The sequence below is a fragment of the Cetorhinus maximus genome, chromosome 17, assembly GCF_964194155.1.
Source record: "Cetorhinus maximus chromosome 17, sCetMax3.hap1.1, whole genome shotgun sequence".
NCBI classification, from domain to species: Eukaryota; Metazoa; Chordata; class Chondrichthyes; order Lamniformes; family Cetorhinidae; genus Cetorhinus; species Cetorhinus maximus.
The window spans coordinates 65,038,401-65,060,554 of record NC_135895.1 but is presented as its reverse complement, the minus strand read 5'-3'; positions in this window follow the sequence as shown (position 1 = coordinate 65,060,554).

Below are 22,154 nucleotides of genomic sequence, written 5' to 3'. Positions count from 1 at the left end.
GTGAAACCCCGAATACCTCACTACATTAATTTCAACTAATATTTCACACTCCTCCTTCCTGATTGCAATGTTTGTATCATCCTCTCTTTTGTAAGAACGAAGTATTCATTAAGAACCATATCAATGTTCTCGCCCTCCACACACAGGTTATCCTTATGGTCCCTGATAGGTCTTTCTTTTGTTATCCTTTTGCTCTTTATAGAGTTATACAAAATCTTTGGGTCTTCCTAGATTTTATTTGCCGATACTTTCATGCCCTCTCTCTCCTTTCCTAATTTCCTTACTAATATCACCCATACACTTTTAATACTTCTCTAGGTTATAATCAAATTAAACCTAAACTTCTGCCCAATATTTTGCATACTGAGCATGTGTTGTAAGTAGAGTTTAATACCTTCCCTGTTAGAGGAATAAATCTACAGAATACATTCTGGTCTATTGGAAGCTGTTGTCACTAAGGAACTATTGAAATTCATTGTCATAGTTTGCAATCACAGGTATTTTATAATGTTCAGATAACATTATTTTTACTGAGTCTAAGTAAATAAGGGAATAGATATTGTGCAATGGAAAGTATACACAATTATTTAATAAATTGCCCAGCACAAAGCAAAAAAATTGTTTATACCCTTAATAAGAAGGTGCCCAATTCTCAAAGGTTATAAAGTTACTGCAAATTTGCTATGATACTCCAGAAAGAGAAAGTGTAACACACTTATAACCTAGGGCAGAAGTTTCCCATTAGCGTACAGGGGGTGAGACCCACACGCCGACGTGTAAAATGATGCGCGGTGACGTCGGGCAAGTGTCCCGACGTCACCACGTGCCATCGCAATATTTCATTGGGCGGGCGTACGATGATATCCAATGCTCACCCGCCACTAATTAACGGGCCATTTAAGGCCCTTGAGGCATCAATTGACGGTGATTTTTCAAGCCCATGAGATCTTCGGGTCGGCGCATGGCGCAACGGGCAGGCCGGTAGGACACATTTGTATAAACCTCATCCACAGGCGGGATAAGAAAGCTCAGTGGGGTCGCGAGTGTGCTCTGTCAAATATTGATTTTTCAAAGTTATTGATACATGCCGGTGTGAGCAGAAATACTTCAAAATACATACCGACTGCTTGGACTGGACTCACAACCTTCAGGTAAGCACTTTGCAGTGAGGAATCTTTTGTGGGCCTGCATGTTTCAGGAAGCTTTCCCTTGGCCTGGGAATGGGAGCTGAACTCTCCACTGGAGGCACCCCATCTGAAGAGGAAGGGAGGGCTAGAAGGCAGAGGAGGCCAGGAGTGCACATTCAGCCTCCAGGGGAGCCACCTTTGGAAGGACAGGCGCAGGCAAGGGTTACAGGGCCAAGAGGTAGTCCAAGGCTAAAGGGGCCACAGAAGACTCCACTATCCTGCTGCCAGGGTATACAAGCGGCGAAGCAGCTACCTCAATATGTCTGAGGTGCAGTGCCAAAGGAGGCTCTGTCTCTCAAGGGAGACAGTCAACTACCTGTCAGATGATTGGGCCCGAGATCTCCACAAACTGTGTGGGTGGATACCCCATGCCAGTGGCTCTGAAAGGTCACAGCTGCCCTCAACTTCTATGCCTCTGGCTCCTTCCAGGGCTCGGTGGGTGATCTTTGCGGTGTCTCCCAGTCAGCTGTCCATGCTTGTGTCAAGCAGGTCAGAGACGCTCTGTTCAGGCGTTCATTGACCTTCATCCACTACTGTTGGGACCAGGCAAGCCAGACACAGCGAGCCAGGGGCTTCACAGTCATTGCTGGCTTCCCCCGTGTCCAGGGTGCAATAGACTGCCCACACGGAGCCATCAAGGCGCCAGCAGGTGAGTCCGGTGCCTGCGTCAACAGGAAGGGCTTCCACTCCATGAACGTGCAGATAGTGTGTGATCACAGGATGCTGATTCTACAAGTCTATGCAAGGTACCCAGGCAGCTCCCACGACACCTACATCCTCAGACACTCCCAGGTGCCGGGGCTCTTCAGTGCTCCAGCCCGGCTTGATGGATGGCTGCTGGGTGACAAGGGCTATCCATCAGAGGGTGGCTCATGACACCTCTCCACCATCCAAGAACTGAAACTGAGCAGCGGTATAATAGGAGCCACGCCTCCACAAGGGCTGTGGTGGAGAAAGCCATCGATCTTCTCAAGATGTGCTTCCGATACTTGGACCGCTCAGGGGATGCATTCCAGTAGCCCTCAGATCATGTGTCACTGATAGTGGTTGCATGCAGTGCTCTCCACAAGCTTGCGCAAAGAAAATGTACACGCAGTTGCTGCGGCTGCACATGAAGAGTCTAGCAGTGAGTCCGAGGATGAGCACGCACAGGAAATGCTGAGGGGGTAAATGCTAACCTGGGCATACTCCAGGGAGGCAGGGACACCTGGGAGGCTTTAATCCAATGAACCTTCAGCCAGCACACCACATGTGGACATCCAGGACAAGCCTGGGCTGCAGGCTCCATACTCGATACCTAAGTGCAAAATCTGCCTGGACAGGAACATTAACTAAAGGCCTTGTTAATAAAGCTGAATGTCCCACAAATCACTCATAACATTATTGGTAACCATCCACCCGCAGAAGGAAAGAGGCACCCTCAGCCACGGTGACATGTCTGAATTTAATATTACAACCAAAGGAACTTAAAACAAAATGACAAAGGTGTTAAACATCTCACCAATTCAAAGACCTCATTGCGGGCCAACACAAAAGCACCAATGATAAACCCGTGGTGTGCCTAAGGTGCCTTATGTTTACGTTTTCGGGTGCTCCGTTTTGATGCTGCCCCCTCGCTGGCACTGGCATCTGAGACAGCCTGTTCACTCTGCTGTCCTGTTGGCCTCGATGACCTTGGCAGCAGTCCTCTAGTCCGTGGAGCCTGTGCTGGCCCCGCCTGGGAGGGAGCGGCCAATTCCACAGCTGGCATCTCCTCAGTCGTCGCAGCCTCTTTGGATGCAATGGTCACTGGCAGAGGGGCGGAGGAGCTGCTGCCCTCATCTGGAGCACCCTGAGAGGAGCCCGCAGAGATGACAGGCAGCTGCTACGCCGGCGTGCGGTCGCTTCAGACCTCCCTGCTCACTGTGGATCGATCGGCACCGAGCTGGGAAACTTGGTGCCCAGGCCATCTTCCACACTGGCACTGACCAGCTGAGGTCAATGCCGACATGAGGGATTGCTAGTCAGAGCGCATCCCCAGGAAGCCCTGATTGGTCTCCTGGAGGAGCCTCTCCACAAGAGTCGCCACTCTCTCCATGGAGGACGCATGGTGCTCGGACATGTGGCTCCTTGCTTCAGTGAGCGTCGGTGTAGACTCCTCCACCACGGAGACCAAGCCAAGCATAGCCTCATGTATCTCCGCCAGATGCTCCCGCACACTCGGCCGCATTTCCTGCGTTTGCTGCGTCACGGACAACTCCAGAGGCACATCATCAGCCACCGACTAAGCATGTGCCTGGTCCCCTGCAGTCCTCCCACTGCTGGCGCTTTGGGCACTCTGTCTCTGCCAGCTCCTCCAGCGACTGTGAAGTGCCCTCACCACTGTGCCCCAGGACACTAGCCGATGATCTAATTCCCAACGAGGTGCTAGAATCTGCACTGGTGCCTGCCTGGTAGAGACGGTGTGACACTGGTGAGTCTGTGACTTCAGGGCCCTCAGGTGTGAGGGGGGCCACTGCTGCTCCTCCTCCCGGCCCTGCTCCGCTGATGCTGAAAGGAAGAACAAGGACATTGGATCAGTTAACATGGAGACAATGTCAATGTGCATCCCTGTACCCTGGATCATTATGCGCTCATCCTTCCATAAGCAATGATCAAGCCATGTTGCAAACTTTAATCACCGAACATTCAGCACTGCCATGGCTGCTGGGACACTAATGGTGACCTCAGTGCTCGGCTAACATACCTGCCCGTGGCACCCCAGCCTCACCGGCACCAGTGGGGCCTGGGCACATGGCGCCTCTCCAATTCTAGGGCTTCCTGCTCGGAGCGGATGAGAATCACCAACTGGGCCGGCCCTCCGCCGGTCCTCACCTGCTCGGCGGCATTATGTGCATTCTTCTCGTAGAAAAAGAAAGAGCATTGATTAGTGCCACTCGTACCTGGATTCTCTTTGATGATGGCCCACCCCAATCAGAGTGGGACACTGCAGAGCTCCAGTGCCTCCTCATCTCACTACTGCCGAACACTCAGATGCCAGGCCTGTCCCCCCCACCCCCTTGGCCAAATGCTGCCTACATCACATTAGGCACCACACGGTCTAACCTTTCATAGCAAGGAGGCGCAAGCACGTGGAGCGCAGAGGGCAGCAGATCGACTGGTGCTATGCTGCCTTGAAGCTCCCGTCCCAGCATGTCATCACCCTGACTTTGACCTGGAGCTCCAGCACTGCGCCTAGGCGCAGCTCCTCCAGGTTGCCCCCAAAACAGTAATGTGGGTCTCAGTGTACCACATGCTGCAGGTGCTGAACCCATCTCTTCACCACCCTCTCAGGGTGACCTCAACATGGGCAATATCTACTGGCCCACCCAGCGAAGGACACTTGCCTTCAATGATTCAATGCAGTCACTACACTCAGATTTGCTGGGGCGGGGGGGGGGGGGCGTATAGCCTACCTACTGGGTTAAGTGACCAATGCCAACATGGTATTCACCCTTCCCAAGCGCAGCAGGTCATTGAAGCACTTGCGCCACTGGATCCACGTGCGTCGCACCACGTCGTGGGGGCTCACCAACTCCACCACCTCCTCCCAGGCATGTTTAGTCATGTGGGGAGGCCTCCTCCTCCCGTCCTGGGGTACGAGGACCTCCCATCGTGCTGCCACCTCCTTGAGGAGGGCAGCAAGGCAATCGTCAGAAAAACCGAGGGGCACACAGTGCCCCCCTGCCCTACCCTCCTGCCTGGCCTTCTGGGCAGCCCTTCCACTGGCCATGATTCACAGCCTTTGAAAGGCTGCAGCAGCTTTTTAAAACAGGCGGTGGGGTCGCCATTGGACCCAGCGGTCATTGCAGTCCCGCCACCGCCCACCCACTCCCGCTGTCTTCGGGAGCTGAGATTCACGCTGGGCGGGCCTTAATTAGCCCACCCGCTTAAAATGGCGGTACGGACCCAATCGCGGGCGGTGATTGTGTCTGTGCCCCCCCCCCGCCTGCCTGAAAGGCATAAAATTCTGCCCATTGACTCCAAATTCTTTTCTGTTTCATTTGGAACTGAAGTTCTCAAGCAACATGGTTAGTTATTAGGCAAAATCATGGAAAACATTTTTAAGTCCATCTTTACTCGTACATTGGAAAGGCTGGGTTACAGCAATCAGTACAGTTATAGTGCTTCAACTGTACACTTACCCTTGCTTTGTGAAGCTTCATTTTGTATCATTTTATCTTTATTCCCTTAGAAATTGTTCACATGCCACAGGGTGGCTGTCTACAACAAGCTTTCTCAGATCAGTGAAACTCCAGCAGTTTTCCACCATAGATTGGAGGGGCTGGAACTAGTACAGAGGGAAAAAGCCAGTCCTGTTCTTTTGCGGGATCTATGCCTCTATGCCACAGAACATTGGCAGAAGATCTGCAGAAGTCCCAGGAATTCACAAAAATGGGATTTCCAAAGTTACAACAACAGATTAGAAGTGCCCTGAGGAAATTCCCAATGTAAGTACTATGGCAAAGATATTTGGTAAAAATGATAGATGCTAACTGGTTTATGTTTTCTTAAGTTTAAGACATTTCTAGCATGCTCTGTAAAGACGCACAACTTAAACAGGTGGACAGTCAAGGCAAAAAGCTGTTCTCTTCATATTACATAGAGATTTATTGACGCTGGTGTGGTGTTTATCTAAGTGCAGTGGCCAAGAAAAACTCTATTTTCTTTAAACCAATTAAAAATAAACTTGCTTTACTGTCACTGTATCTTATACAAATTTTCCCAGAGGAGATGCATATAGCACCCTAGTTTTCAACAGTATGGGAGATCAGCTTCTAAATAAATAAATTGTAGATGAGTTCTTGATGATATATTGCAAATGCTAAACCACCTCAAGTTTCAGTGTCTCAACAGAGGATTTAAAACCACAATGCCTAAGAAACTAGTCACCATTTAAGGAAAGCTAGATTAGTTCAACACTTGGACATAATCTAAGGTTTATACTTAAGGGACTCTAACCATAGATTTGTTTCATAAAACAATTGCTCCTTCTGTGCTATTCATGAGGAACTATCTTTTTGTGAATTTTACATTCATCAAGGTGAGGGTATTAGTGCTGGAGAACAGAATGTTTTTCATTTTAGGTATCTAGCATAAATATGTGAACCCAAGTCAGGTATTTCATTGTCATGGTAGATATAATGGAGGTAATTTTTCCAGCTAAGGGGAGATGGGTTTGCATTCATGCAGGGAGTTAAATCCCCTGATGTTGACATCAGTCAAGATCCTGATGTCATCCTGCCCTCTTCTGGGTTTCCCTGCGTTGGGTTCCAAGGCCAGCAGGGAACCTCCTTGGATCTGGCAGGAAACCAATTAAGGCAATTAAGTATATCTTTAATCCTAAATTTCCCAGCCCAGGCACCTGTTTCCCAATCAGTCAGCAGCTCACGGGGGTAACCAAGGCGAGTGCACAGCAGGAAGAACTTCTTCAGTGAAACTGACAGGCTGGGAAGCCTTTGATCACTGAAGAGTTCCAGCCATGGCCAGGTGAGAGACTGCTGTCCTAGACTATTTCTCTGACTGGTGATTGCCATTTCTTGGAAGGCACTTCATCCGTCTAGCAGTACACTCACCTTCAGCTGCTCTTTTCTGCTGCCAGTTTCACCATGACACGGGAGCCACTTATGCAGTTCCACCTTGCATCTGCGCTGAGAGGCAAGAGCAGAAGCCACACCACCGCCAACAGCACCAAAAGTATCAGGTGCAACAGCAGCAGCACCAGACACCTTTGCTTCAGCCTTATGTCTCTATAAAGAGTAGAAGGGAGGAAAACCAATGTCAGCTTAGAAACAAGCGAAACCCCTAAAACAGAGTCTTACAAGCAGAAGATCAGCTCTCAACATGTTTGAGCACAGGTGCCTCAGAAGGCTCAGGGTCTCATGGTAGGTCACTGCTGACATCTGCAGCCTCCTGGGGCAAGACCACATTTCCAGTGGAATAGGTGGGCATGCATCGTTAGTGGCTGACAAGGTACCTTTCACTGCAAAACACCACCACCCCTCTCTGCCCCGAGTCTCTGCCTCATGCCAAGAAATGTCCTCTCTTCTTCTGTGAGGAGAGAAAGCTGAAGGTTATGAGTGCTCATAATGGTTTTTTTGCAGAGGAGGGAAGGACATAACTTGTGGAGAATGACTGAGGCATGGGTGTGAGTGAGCAATAGACTGGGGGTGAGCGTGAGTGTGAGTGTTGGCTGTTCAAATGTGAATGAGGGGTTCCTGGAGAGAGAGGAATGGGTGGAGCTGCAAGGTGTGTTGTTCTGATAAGTGGTGTACAAGAGAATGGTGGGCAGTCAGAGTGTGGGGCTTAGCACCCGAAAGTGTTATACTACTCACCTTTCCCACCCTCCTTTTTTAAATTTTTTTTGTTCATGTGATGTGGGCGTTACTGGCTAGGCCAGCATTTATTGCCCATCCTCAATTTCCCATGAGAAGGTGGTGGTGAGCTGCCTTCTTTGGTCACTGCAGCCCTTGTGATATAGGTACACCCACAGTGCTGTTAGGAACAGGCTACCAGGAATTTGACCCAATGACAGTGAAGGAATGTTGATACACTTCCAAGTCAGGGTGGTTTGTGGTTTGGAGGAGAACTTGCCAGGTGGTGGTGCACCCATGCATCTTCTGCCCTTGCCCTATGTGGGTGGAGGTCACGGGTTTGGAAGGAGGTGCTGAAGGAACTTTGGTGAGTTGCTGCAGTGCATCTTGTACATGGCACACACTGCTGCCACTGTGTCAGTGGTGGAGGGAGTGAGTGGTTGTGGATGGGGTGCCAATCAAGCAGGCTGCTTTGTCCTGGGTGATGTCGAGCTTCTTGAGTGTTGTGGGAGCTACACTCGTCCAGGCAAGTGGAGAGTATCCATCACACTCCTGACTTGTGCCTTGGACAGGCTTTTAGATGTGGGGGGGGGGGGGGGGGGGGGGGGAGAGGTGGTGGCTGCGGTCAGGAAGCTGAATTACTCACTGCAGAATTCACAGCCTCTGACCTGCTCTTGTAGCCAATGTATTTATTTGACTGGTCCAGTTCGGTTTCTGGTCAATGGTAAGCCCCCTGGATGTTGGTAGTGGGGGATTCAGCGATGGTAATGCCATTGAATGTAAGGGGAAATTGTTAGTTTCCCTCTTGCATGAGATGGTCATTGCCTGTCACTTGTGCTTGCCCAAGCCTGAATGCTGTCCAGGTCTTGGTGCATTTGAACAAAGATTGCTTCAGGTCCTGGATCCTTTTGGTGCACCATCTCCAGGATGAAAGGACCACACTTCTGTTGCTGACTTCCTCAGCCACTTCCATCCAGACCTGTATGGTTAAAGATTGGTCTCTTCTGCTACAGCCCCTCAGCAGGACCTCCAGGAAAGAATGAGTAGTTTTTCAGGTCTTCTCTCCACTCCTGTGGTTGCCTCACAAATCCAAGTACTGGTGAGCCCTTGTAACCCATGCCAGGGTCCTTATAATTAGAAATCCTTCCTTTGACAGAATGTACACATCATCCTGGCCACTCTGATTGGTCAGGGAACCCAGGGCGTGATGCTAATGCGTGGCACTTGGAAAGAACCTTGTCTAAGCCCACCAATTAGTAAATCAGGTTCCTGTTCTGCAAATGGTCCCACTGTTCTGCCAGGGATGAAAGACAGGGGATTCTGATTAACACCTCCACACAGCCACCATCTCACCTTTCCAAACTGTCTATCAACTTGGTGCCAATAAGGGACAATTTTGTGCTGTAGGCTCATTCCTACTGGGAGTTGGACCAAACCTGCCCAACCACATTACCGTCAATAGTGAGGACATTCATTCAGGGTGAAAGGCTAATGTTAAACTACATACAAAAAAATGAATCGGGAGCAGTAGGAGGCCATTTGGCCCTTTGAGCCTGCTCTGCCATTCAATAAGATCATGGAGGATCTGATTGTGGCCTCAACTCCACATTCTGCCTACCCCCAATAACCTTTTGCTCCCTTGTTAGTCAAAAATCTATCTACCTCTGCCTTAAAAATATTCAATACCCTGCCTCCACCATTACCAGGGGAAAAGAGTTCCAAAGACTCACGACCCTCAGAAAAAAATTCTTCTCATCTTAGTCTTAAATGGGGGACCCCTTATTTTTAAACTGTGTATCCTTGTTCTTGTCTATCCACAAGGGGAAACATCCTTTCAGCATCCACCCTGTCAAGTCCTTTCGGGATCTTGTATGTTTCAGTAAGATCACCTCCCATTCTTCTAAAGTCCCTGCCTATTCAACCTTTCCTCATAAGATAAACACCCCACCCCTCGCCCTGGTATCAGTTGAGTGAATCGTCTCTGAACTACTTTTAACACATCTATGTCCCTTTTTAAATGCTTAAATAAGGAGGCCAAAACTGTGCACAAATCTTCAGATATGGTCTTACCAACACCCTGTACACTGTAGCAAAACATCCCTACTTTTATATTCCATTCTCCTTACAATAAACAACATTCCATTTGCCTTCCTAAACACTTGCTGTACCTGCATACTAATGTTTTGTGATTCATGTACCAGGACATCCAGATCCCTCTGCACCTCAGAGCTCTACAATCTCTCTCCATTTATGTAATATTTTCTATTCTTCCTGCCAAAGTGGAAAAGTTCACATTTTCATACATTATACTCCATTTGCCAAATTTTTTCACACTCACTTAACCTATCTATATCCCTTTGCAGGCTCCTTATGTCATCTTCACAACTTACTCTCCTGCCTATCTTTGTGTCATCAGCAAATTTAGCAACCGCATATTCAGTCCCTTCATCCAAGTTATTAATATAAATTGTAAATAGTTGAGGCCCCAGCACAGATCCCTGTGGCACTCCACTAGTCATATCTTGCCAACCCCAAAATGACCCATTTATGCCTACTCTGTTTCCTGTTAGCTAACCAATCCTCTATCCATGCTTATATGTTACTCCGTTCACCATGAGCTCTTATTTTGCATAGTAACCTTTGATATGGCACCTTGTCAATTGCCTTCTGGAAATTTAAGTACACTATTTCTACAGGCTCTGCTTTATCCGGGTTGTTGTTAATTCCTCAAAGAACTCCAATAAATTAGTTAAACATTATTTCTCTTTCACAAAACCATGTTGACTCTGCCTAATTGCATTGAGGTTTTCCAAGTACCCTGCGATAACCGCCTTAATAATAGATTCTAGCAATTTCCCTATGACAGATATTAAACAAACTATCTGTAGTTTCCTGTCTCCCTCCTTTCTTAAATAGAGAAGGCACATTCACTATTTTCCAATCTTATGGGACCTTTCCAGGATCTAGGGAATATTGGAAAACTGAAACCAGTGCATCTATTATCTCAGCAGCCATTTCTTTTCAGACTCTAGAATGAAGTCCATCAGGACCTGGGGACTTGTCAGCTTTTAGTTCTAATAATTTTCTCAGTGACCTTTCCCTGGTGATTGTAATTGTTTTAAGTTCCTCCATCCCTTTCACCTCCTGATTCATAATTATTTCTGGGTTGTTAGTTGTCTCCTCTACAGTGAAGACAGACACAAAGGGTGGAATTTTCCACAACAGCACATCAAAGGCACGCACTTGGCGGCCTGCACTTTGAGGGAAACTCGGAGGTGAGTACACAGTAACATTGTGCAGCACTCACCAGGGTTGCCTGTTGGACTTCAAGCTTCAGGGGGTCAGGGTTAAGGGCAGTCCTGCTGTTGAGGCGACTTGTGGCAGGCGGGGTTAAGGGCAAGGGTAGCCCTGCTGTTGAATATGGCGCACGAGCATTTGGGGTGGAGGATCGGGTGGGTGAGGCAAGTGGCCACGCATTAGGGAAACCTTCTAAAAAGTCACCATTCCTCTGCAACTGAAACAGTTCAGGTGCAGTTGATATGATTGGGGTCGGGCTCCTAGTTTATCTGCCCACTCATGCAATGCAGAGGCAGCAAAGTGCCACCAAGTGCTCCAGAGCTTCCCCTCCACCCCAGCAAATTCACGAGCATTTTAGTGGACTGTAGAACAGTTGGACAACTGCACACGTTGTACAATCTCCTCGCTAAAGCTAGCCATGGAGCAGTCACTGCTGGAGGCGCTCACAAGCCCTTGCAATGTCAGCACCCCGGTTTGGACCAGTCTCCCCCAAGGTTCAAGCTAACAGGGCAGCTATGCAGCACACTAATCTCATCCAAGTAATGGCCAGCAATGTCCAGGAAATGTTAAAGGAGCCATATCACTTAACCAGGTCAGGTTATTAGCACAGCCATGATAACCACTTGTCTCTCTCCTTCATCCTGCAGGAATACAACATCAGGATCACTGAGCCTGGTGAACTAGCTGTATGCCTGGTGGCCTACAGAGCGCAAAGACGACAAAGGAGAGGGCGACAGACTCCTGGCTGCGCAGAGGCAGGAGCAGCAACCTCTGGAAGAAGGGGCGGCCAGGGCTCCAGCACATGCCACCCAAGAGCCACAGCGAGCCATTGCAGGCAAGCGTCCAGCGACACCCAGGGTCTATAGATGCCGCCTTTCATTCCTGAAGATGACCGAGAACCAGTGTCGCCAAAGACTGCGCATGTCTAGGGAACTGGTCGGTCACATCTGCCAGCTACTACAGGATTTGGCACTATGGGGACATGGAGGGTATCCATTGCCAGTGGCTGTGAAAGTGACCACGGCGCTCAATTTCTATATCAGTGGCTCCTTTCAGGGCTCCACAGGTGACCTCTGTGGGATCTCACAAGCCTCCACCCACAAATGCATCCATGAGGTCACACATGCAACCTTTGCGAGGGCACAACTTTGTACATTTCGCCTGGGACCAAGACAGCCAGGATGCAGGAGCGATTGGATTCACCCAAATCTCGGATTTCTCACAGGTAAAGGGTGAGATCGACTGCACTCATGTGGCACTTAGATCTCTGTCGCAACACATGGTGGGCTACATCAACTGCTAGGGGTTCCACACGCTGAATGTACAGCTGCTGTGCGACCATCAGAAGTGCATCCTGCAGGTGTGTGCACGGTTTCCAGGGAGTGTGCACAACACCTACACCCTCATTTCAGATCCCTGGAGTCTTCCAGGGTTCACAGAAGCTGCAGGGATGGCTACTCGGACAAGGGCTACCCACAGAGGCCGTGGCTGATGACACCAGCGCGGCGGCCTCAGACTGACGATATAGTGAGGCTCATGCAGCAGCTCGCAACTTGGTGGAGCAGCATCTGGATGCTGAAGATGAGGTTCTGGTGCCTGAACCAGTCTGGTGGAGCCCTGCAATACAGCCCACAGGGGGTATTACACATCACCATTGTCGTCTGCTGCGCCCTTTACAACCTGGCGCTCCAACGGAGAGATGAGCTGGCTGAGGAGGAGATGGAGGAGCTGGAGGTTTCCTCCAATGAGGAGGACACTGATGGGGATGAGATTGAGGAGGTCCTCTGAGGTGACAATGATGGGGATGAGGCCCTCGCACTGGCTAGGCGAGGCAGGCATGCTTGGGAGGCCCTTATAGCTGCTAGATTTGAGGGACGATGCCGACACGCATAGATCCTCACATCGCATTTGTGAACGTTTGACTCAAGTCTGGGATATGACAGCACAAATACCTTCTGTGAGAATGCTCCTGTCATGGAGGTGAATGGAGGCCCTAATAGTCGCTCAATTGCAGGAGGATGATGACGACAATATGCAGTGGGGTCACTCCATAAGTTTTCACATAGCCTCTGAGAACGTCTGACTCCTGTCTGACCGAGGGCAGATCACTTGCGCTCAGTGATCAGTGTCATATCATAGAGATGCAGCCATGAAACTTTAGAAACATTTGATCCTTTGTCCACCTTCAGCACCTGAGCCCTTCAGGAGCACAGCGTCAGGGTCACAGATGCTGAAAAGATGGGGGCCAGCCCCTCCTTAAAAGGGTGCTGAGAGTACACAGGGAATGAGAGAACTCTGTGCCCCCGGCCACTACATTCTGGCAGCAATGACAAGCACCACCGAGGTGCAGGCATCAGTAATGTTTCCAGGGAGTGAGAGGCTGGACCATCACTTTGGTCTGAAGGCCACACAGGGAAGAGGCCCTGGACTAAGACACCTGCCTTTATCTTGGCAGAAAGGTTTCACATCTGAGTGACAAGAAAACTGCTCATAGAACAAGGAGCCATAGGCAGAGACACATTCTTGGGAGAAAAGCAAAATACTGCAGGTGCTGGAAATCTGAAACAAAAACAGAAACGCTGGTAAAACATTTTCTGTTTTTGTTTCAGACATTCTTGGGAGTTTATTAACAATAGTGAACAGTATGTACAAGTGATTAACACCTGAGCCCAGGCTGTGCAACTAATTCTCTTTAACTTTCCTAACCCTGCCGCTACGTCTTGGTGCTCCCCGGACATCCACAGCGGAGTTGGAGGCAGCCTGCTGACTGCAACGCCCTGTCTGTGATGACCTTGGGAGGCGTCCTCTGGAGGGTTGACACCTGGAGGGCCCTGGCCTGCTTTAAGGGTCCTGCTGTGTGGCAGTGGCACCCTCCTCGGCATGTGGAGCTGGAGCTACTGAGGTCACAAGAAGATATTTATTTCTATTTGCACAGTCAGTTCATCTATTTTGTTACGAATGCTATGTGCATTCAGATACAGAGCCTTAATTCTGTCATTTTACTATTATTGTAACCTCTAGCCTTATCTACTGGTGCACTCTTAGGTTTGTACACTCAGTCCTTCCTAACACGGTCTGATCATCATTTCCCTTATTCCTATCTTGCTCTCTTACCTTGTCTTCTCTTTTAACTTCTTATATTTTCCCAAACTGGATCCCTCACCCCCCACTATTTAGTTTAAAGCCCCAGCTATATGACTCACCAGAACACTCATCCGACGACAGTTCAGGTGAAGACCATCTCAACAGTACAGCTCCCACTTTCCCCAGTACTCGTGTCAGTGCCCCATGAACTATCAGTACCATCCAGTCCCCTTCGTTGCAACCAAGTCTTTTCCATATCTCAATGTTCAAAGAAATTGAATTAATTATTAGGCTTTATATCAACTGGGATTGTGGTTGCTTTCTTTTCTCATTATATTGTGATAAGTAATGTCAGCTGACACGGTTGCAATACATCTGTTCCCATTGAAGTTTCCTGGGTCATCTTCAAATACAATAACAAATGCTATATGTAGATTATTTTTGTACACTATACAGTATTTTGAAGAAAATTCAACAAATGTGGATAGGGCTAAATACTTAAGTTGTGAAGTACACGAATATAACATGCACAATGCTATAGTGCATTACATGATCCTATATGCTGCAGAGAGTTGTATAACCTACAGCAGGCACCTCAAAACACTGGAGCAATGCCTTTGCAAGATCCTCCAAATACTATAGCAAGAAAGGTGATCCAATAACAATGTCCTCTCCCAAGCCAACATGCCCAGCACCAAGGTGCTAATCACTCAAAACCAGCTTCACTGGTCAGGACATGTCATTTGTATGCCTGACACCAGACTCCCAAAACTGCTCTATTCGGAACTCAGTTGCAGCAGGAAAGCAGCAGAAACACTTCAGTGATGTCCTCAAAGCATACCTGAAGAGGTCAAACATAGGAGTCCCTGGTCTGTGACCTATCCCAAAATGGAGAAGTTTCATTCGGGAAGACACAAAACGAATCAAGCGATTTCTTTGAGAACATGCAGAGAGGAAGTCAAGGTGTCGGAGAGAGTGCACAGCCTTTCAAATAACTCATCTGCCTGACCTTTCAAGCACCACCTGCCCTGCATGTGGCAGAGTCTGAAATTGTGCATTGGATTTATCAGCCATCTCAGAACCTATCAAACCAGACTGGAAGCAAGTTATCCTCAATCCAAAGGGACTGCCTAAGAGGGAGAAGCTATTGTGCATCCTGTGTTGGAAAAGGTGCTTAATTGTGGTCCTTTATGTGGGCATGCGACATCAGATCCAATAATATCACTTAACCCATGACATTCCTTTTTTCTTAAAAATACATTAAATATTAGAACTGGAAATCAACCCCTTACCTAAGAAAATAAAGCTTGCACCATTCCAGCATGATATGTGCAATCCTGTGGGAATAACAAAAACGATAACAGTTATTACATTGCTACTAGTTTTAACACCTGACCTCTGACCTTAAGGCTGCATAGATCAAGGGTTAATGTAAGACTAAGACTGGCGCCAGAAAAAGCAGTTAACCCTGAGGGAGTCTGGGAATGTGATAAAATGAGCTATTTTGATGGGTTGCACCAATCAAGAAGTATTAATAAAAACAAAAGCAAAGGATATCAAACCTTTACTTAATGAATATAGAACAATGCAAGTACGTTTTTCATTAGGTTATGTGTACTAATGAGAACTTCCTGTACCATTAAAACTCTGTCTAGACAAAACTGTGTCAGTCTTCCTTACTAGGCATGAGTAAACCTTAAGGAAGAGAACTTTGCTTATGAATTTAAAGCTTTCACATTTATCTTGAGCAGTATTTAAAGTTTTTTTTTCTCTGTGACCCCTTTCCAATATTGATATAGTCCCACAAATACCTAATCCTAATTTTTTTTAATGAAAATGCAATTTTCATTCTACTGATAAAATTTCTATTTCTATTGTTGTTTATCTACAAGCATATTGAATAAAACTACAGCACCTGTTTAAATCATTAATTAATATTTAGAAAATCAATATGTCAACTTTTTGTTTCTGTAACCCTATACAAATTCTACAAGGGTGAAAAATGTTGAGGTGGAGTCTGCAGAAAGCAAATGATGAAGGATGTTTCTGAAGGAATTTTCACTTTGCTGCTATTCAGGTCAGTACATCGCCAGAGCTTTTAGACCTTGCAGATTCCTAAGAAACCAAGGCAGATACAAAGGACCCACAGTTCCCAGATGGAACAGCATCGACTTAAAGAAACATTACCTCTTGCTGTTGGCTAGATAGGGCAACAACTGAAAAATATCACAAGTTCAAGTCATGCATCAAAAAAGATGTAATTTGGAAACTCACTCCGAATGTTGCAAAAGGAATCGTTATACAGGCAAAACAAGGTAGACTATTTCTGTTTGTTAAAATATACGCATACTGACGGGCTAGAGTCTCTGCGATACAATGTATTAGAAACAGAAAGTACAATAGCATAATTGCTCTCATTGGAATATCAGGCTCTATACATTTCTTGTTGTTATTAAATATTGGGGGAAATGTCTTGCATTGCAAGGCTATCACAATCTGTTGACACTGTGGATGTTCCTGGATGGTGTTTTTGGAGCAGATGATATTTTTTGGAATTTAGTAATCTCCTAAAATATTCTGAAGACAAAAATGTCCCTATAAATCTTGCAGCCATTTAAAATGCGTCAACTAACAGCACAAATACTTTTGCTGCTGCCTGGGAATGTAACTTTTTCACTTTTAACAGGCATTACGCCAATTACATTTGTTGGGAAATCTAGTAAAATTGTAGTATTCCCCTTAGTGTCCATTCACTGAAAGTTAGCTGTGTTCATGCCCTCAGTAAGATTTTACAAGTTGAGTGCAAATAGGCACCCAAGGATCTGGGTTATTAGAGTTGAATGAATGTTTATCATGAAATCAACATTAACGTGTACAATGCTGGGTGTTGGAGGAAATTACATCAATTTTTCAATGCTGCATTAGTTATTTTATGAAAAAAATCACTCCCCATATGTACTTATTTTGTAATGGATAGTACTTACGTACACGATTTTTAACTGTTGTCACAAAATACCCGAATTTTCTCACAAAAAAGAAAGCTTTCTGATTATTTTAATCTCCACAAACACTTGCAATTGCGGACAGCCAAAAACAACTCATCTATTAAAATATTTTTTAAAGACAGCAGAGAAAAAAATTACTCTTCTTTACAAAAATTAAACCTCTGGAGGTACAACATGGTCTGAAATCACAGTTGCTCCAGTTTTATAACTTGATCAAAAAAAAATGTGCAAAATTTTCAATGAGTGCATTGAACCAACAGTGGGAGACTTCGAACAGAAATTATGCTGAACTCATCACATCCAATAACAAGAAAATATGGCAAAATAATTTAAAAGGCAAAAAGAATGCTGAGGTCCATAACCAGAACAGTTAAAAAAAAGTCTCCAGATGCTATGTTGAAGCTTGACAGTGCATTGGTCAGAATACACTTGGAGTACAATGTTTGATTCTGGTTACCATGTCATAAAAAAACATTGGAGAAGATACAGAGAAAGAGCAATAAAACTAGTTGATCCCATATGTAAAAAAAGTAGAATTTAGGAGTTAAAACAGTAAGATTTACATTCTAAGAATGCGACAGGGGTGGTGGCAGAGGGTGGGATGTGGGAAAAAGGAAAATAATTTCATGGAGGTATATTAATATTAATTTTCACTCACAATGTAAACCTAGAATTCAAATAGTCGTTTGGTAGTACAGAACTTGAGTATTGTTGAAAAAAGACATTTTGTCAAAGCTTTTTGTCTTACACTCATCAGGACAATCACAAGAATACCAATTTATCACAAGCAACAAATTTATACCGTGATGAGTTTTTTTTTAATATTTGCTCATGGGATGTTAGCGTCACTGGCTAGGCCAGCATTTATTGCCCATCCCAAATTGCATATAATAGTCAACCACATTGCTGTGGGCCAGGAGTCATATGTAGGCCAGATCAGGTAAGGATGGCAGATTTCCATCCCTAAAGGACATTAGTGAACCAGATGGGTTTTTACAACAATCAACAGTGGTTTCATGGTCATCATTAGACTTTAATTCCAGATTTTTATTGAATTCAAATTCCACCATCTGCCATGGTGGGATTCAAACCCGGGTTCCCAGAGCATTATCCTGGGTCTCTGGAATACTAGTCTAGTGACAATACAACTACACTATCGCCTCCCCTATGCTGATTGGCTGGCAAGTGGACTGTGATCAGTAGAGACGTTGCCATGGAGAATGCACCGGTTAATGGTGGCTGATAGTTGACTGCCAAGCATTGTTTGAAATTTAAACCAGGCAGCTGACTCTGATTGGACAAGGCATTTCCCCGAGGAATGAACCAGCAAATGGCTATCACCTATTTTGTTCAACTGAAACAGGCGCAATGTGTGTACATGTTCTTTCTGTCTGCAAAGAACAGGGTCCTGTGTATTAATATATGTAGCTTCCAGTACACGCAAATGCGCCACATTCCAAGCCTAACTAACAATCTTAAATTGGTTGTTAGCGTAATTCTTAGCACACTGTTCTTTAGCGAACATTGTCCAATCGTGGAATCACATTCAATATTGGACATTGTGTTTTGAGTTTTGCAAACACAGGCTGGTTGGGTATGGTCTGTACCTTGCCCGTTGCGAACAGCGGAACAGCTGTTTGATATGATCTGCTAGTCTTTGGGACATACGGCCTACATACCTAGCAGCACACTGGCACTGAAATTCATATGTCACATTACTCATTTGTGTAGTAAATGTGTATAACATCTTTTTGGCTTGACAGCAGCATCCTGTTAGTGGCAAATGCCACTCACATTGCTAATGCATAGTAGCAGGTTGAAACAGCTAGCTTCACCCGTTGCTCAAATTTTGAGATACCTTGCCCTTCCAGGTAGGCTGAACACCATTCAGGGCCGAAAGTGACGGCCTTTGGCCCGTTCATGAGTTTGCGTGATATACAGCACTAAGCGATCTGATCAAGGTAGCCATTATCCTGCAGGATGCCTTTGGTGCACTCTATTTCAGCATCAAGCTTGCATGGTGAGAAAATGGCTCGGGCCCTATTTACAAAGTTGCTGATAAGACCAATCTTATAGCACATGGAACTGTAAGTATCCCAACGCGTGTATTGACCAGTGAAGGTGGGTTGCAGTCGACCATGGTTGAGAACCCCCTGGCAGATTTCTCAACTAGTGCATTAAGGAAAGGGAGTTCATTTGACAGCTCCATCTCAAAGGTGAATTTGAGCATAGGATGGAGCCCATTAAGACATGCAAGGAAGTTATTATGTGCTGCTATGTGTAAGACGAAAAGCTTCGACAAAATAATTTTTTTTCAGCAATAAACCTAGAATATTACTTCAAATTAAAGCTAAGAAAGTAGCACCAGACAGCAAAATTTAAATTAGTGAAAAGTAGATTTAAAGCAGAGATCAGGCAACACTTTTTCAATCCATGTTAAAAGTTTGGCAGAATCAATAACATTAGGGACCTTCAAAATACAGCTGAATGTTATAAATGGGAGAGTTATGGTACTCGAGGGATGAGTTTTGATGGTCGAATGGTCTTTCTCTGCCTTTTTCACGTTCTTACAAATCCCAGATGATAATTATTTTGCTATGGTCTATTAGTCTATTATTGAAAATCTTGCAGGGAGAAGAAAATACCATTGTACATACATAGAATAATTGGAATATATATTGATGTTCTTCTTACTCTGGGATTTTTAAGATGTATTATCTAATGCCAGATTAGTACAATGGCAACAGGTTGATGGTCCAGTGTGATAAAGCCAGCAAGTGTCATTTGTTGATCACAAGATAGTTATAGAATAGGAAGATCATGCAAGCCATATTAGTTCATCATCCAGAATCACAGGAGTCCCCCAGATTCCAATTGTTTCTCACTGTTGGGACAAATACTGTAAGTATGTGAGCTGTGGGGGCATCTCAATGAATATTCCTGAGTACTCCCCCATCCCAAACATAACTCATCTAACAAACTCTCATTACTCTCTACCCTTTAGCCAGTTTCTTATTCATCCTTCGGGTTTAACGTAAACCTCTCCAGCTTTGAGTTTGACTAATAGCCTTTTATGAGAGGCCTTGTTAAATGCCTTTTGTAAGCCTTGACAGACCATATTATCGGACTTTTTGCAGCCTACTTGGGACATTACTTCCTCAAAGAAGCTGAGGAGGCTGATCTCAGTTCATGTCTGCTAAGTAATTGTTATACAGGTACTCCTTTAGTTTACTCTTAATCAATTCCTTTACTATACATGGAATGAAAGTGAGATTAATTGCTCTGTAGTTGTATCTACCTGTTTTAACCTCCACATCCCCTTCGACTTTTAAATAGGGGCACCACATTAGCCCATTTACGATCTATTGGTAAATCTTCAACGTCTCCCAATGATTGGGAGTACTCACAAATCTCCTCCTTATCTATATTAGCACTCCAGTATAAGTGCCATCAATTCCTGGGTAAATTTTTGTTTTGAGTTCTTTTGCCTGTCTTGGACTTCCATCCTTATAACAAAGTTGTTGATTTTACTTTGGTAATCTTTGGTGAAGTGGTCATGTTACTTTCATGTCTTCCCGTGTGAATACTTGAAGGAAATAATCATTCAGAATGTACACCAGCTTCAATTTAGATTTAATTTCATGACTGTTATAGTACTGAGGAATGTTTTACAGGCATGTGTAGCCTCTGCTGTAGTGGTTTTTTCTAATGATCTCTTTGCCTATGTGGCCTTCCTTTAAATTATTTCAACTCCCAACAATGGGCAGAATAGGCTGACAGGATAGTTAAAAAAAAAAATTTTTAATTACACAAAGCAAACCCAACCTGCCAGTTACACACCTTCCACCATTTTTACAACTTCAGGTTACATGGCATTAATTGTTTCATACTCGAGTGGCGGGACACATCATTATAATATTTTAAATAAAAACAAAATACAGGAAAGATTCAGATCAGGCAGCATCTTTGAAGAGATGAAATGTCCTTGACCTGAAATGTTGGGCGGAGTTTTCCCATCCTGTCTGTGGTGGGCAAGAGCGGAGAATTGGGCAGGAGCTAGAAAAATAAAATTGGAATCCACTGGCGTAAAAATACCTTGCAATTCTCCCGATAATGGGTTAAAAGCGGGTCGGGTATCCAACTGACTATCCCACTGGACGCCATTTGCGATCATTACCATCTTACCATCTCATGAATGCTCATAGCTGCTCGCCGGAATCACATGCCACCTTCCAAGCTTGCATCATGCCAGCAGGAAATCACGTCGGTCTGATCACGTTTGATAAAGAGTGGCTTGCAGCGGTCGGACCTCACTTCAATTGCGACTTCGAGGCGAGTGCAACATTCATAGCCTACCTGCTACAGCGCTGTGTCAGCTTTGTTGCAATGCCAGTGGAATGCCACACTGCTGGAGGTGTAGGGGTGGTCTGCTCCCACTGGGTCCCGCCGTAGTCCTGAAGGACACAACTGTGCAGCAGTTCTCAGACAAGGTTGAACATTCAGACAGAGACTGGCATTTCAACAGTGGAGGGGACAGTGGAAGGATAACAAACACATGTGGGGAAAGGGGCAGGAGCACATTGCAAGGGGATGGGTGGGTGAAGGGTGGGGTGAAGAGTGGAAATGATGGAAGGCAGAGGTGCAGGAAGGATTTGCAAGGGGATGGACAGGTGGGGGAACAATGACAGGCAGAGGGGAGACCAAGGGATGGGAAGCTGGAGCCCAACAAGGGAAACTGAAATGCTGACAAACAAGAGGGCAGATGGGATACCACATGTATAAATGGGTGTGCATGCAGACTCCGGAATAGGATAGGAGGGGTTGTGTGTTTGTGTGGTACATGAGGGATGGGTCACATTGAGACTCATACGGTGGTGGGGGGAGGGGAAGGGTGCGGGTTGGCAAGGGAGACAGTGTAGTGTTCAATTGTGAGGGCAACGGGGAACTCATTGAAAGTCAAAGTCCTTGGTCTGGGGCTGACAGGTCGGAGTCAGAGTAGAAACACTCCTTGGTCTCACAGTCAGGAGTCAGAGAGTAGACAGTGCTGGGACTTCCAGTCAGGAATCAGAATACAGATTGTCCTAGAAGACCTCCCAGTCAAGAGTAAGAGACACCCACATCTCATGAATGAATAAAAAAAACCATCGCCCTGATATCACACAAGGGAGCGGAAACTATCTTCAATGAGGTTGACATCACATGAATGTGAATCTTACAGATGGAGATTATCACTGACTGAGAATGGCTAA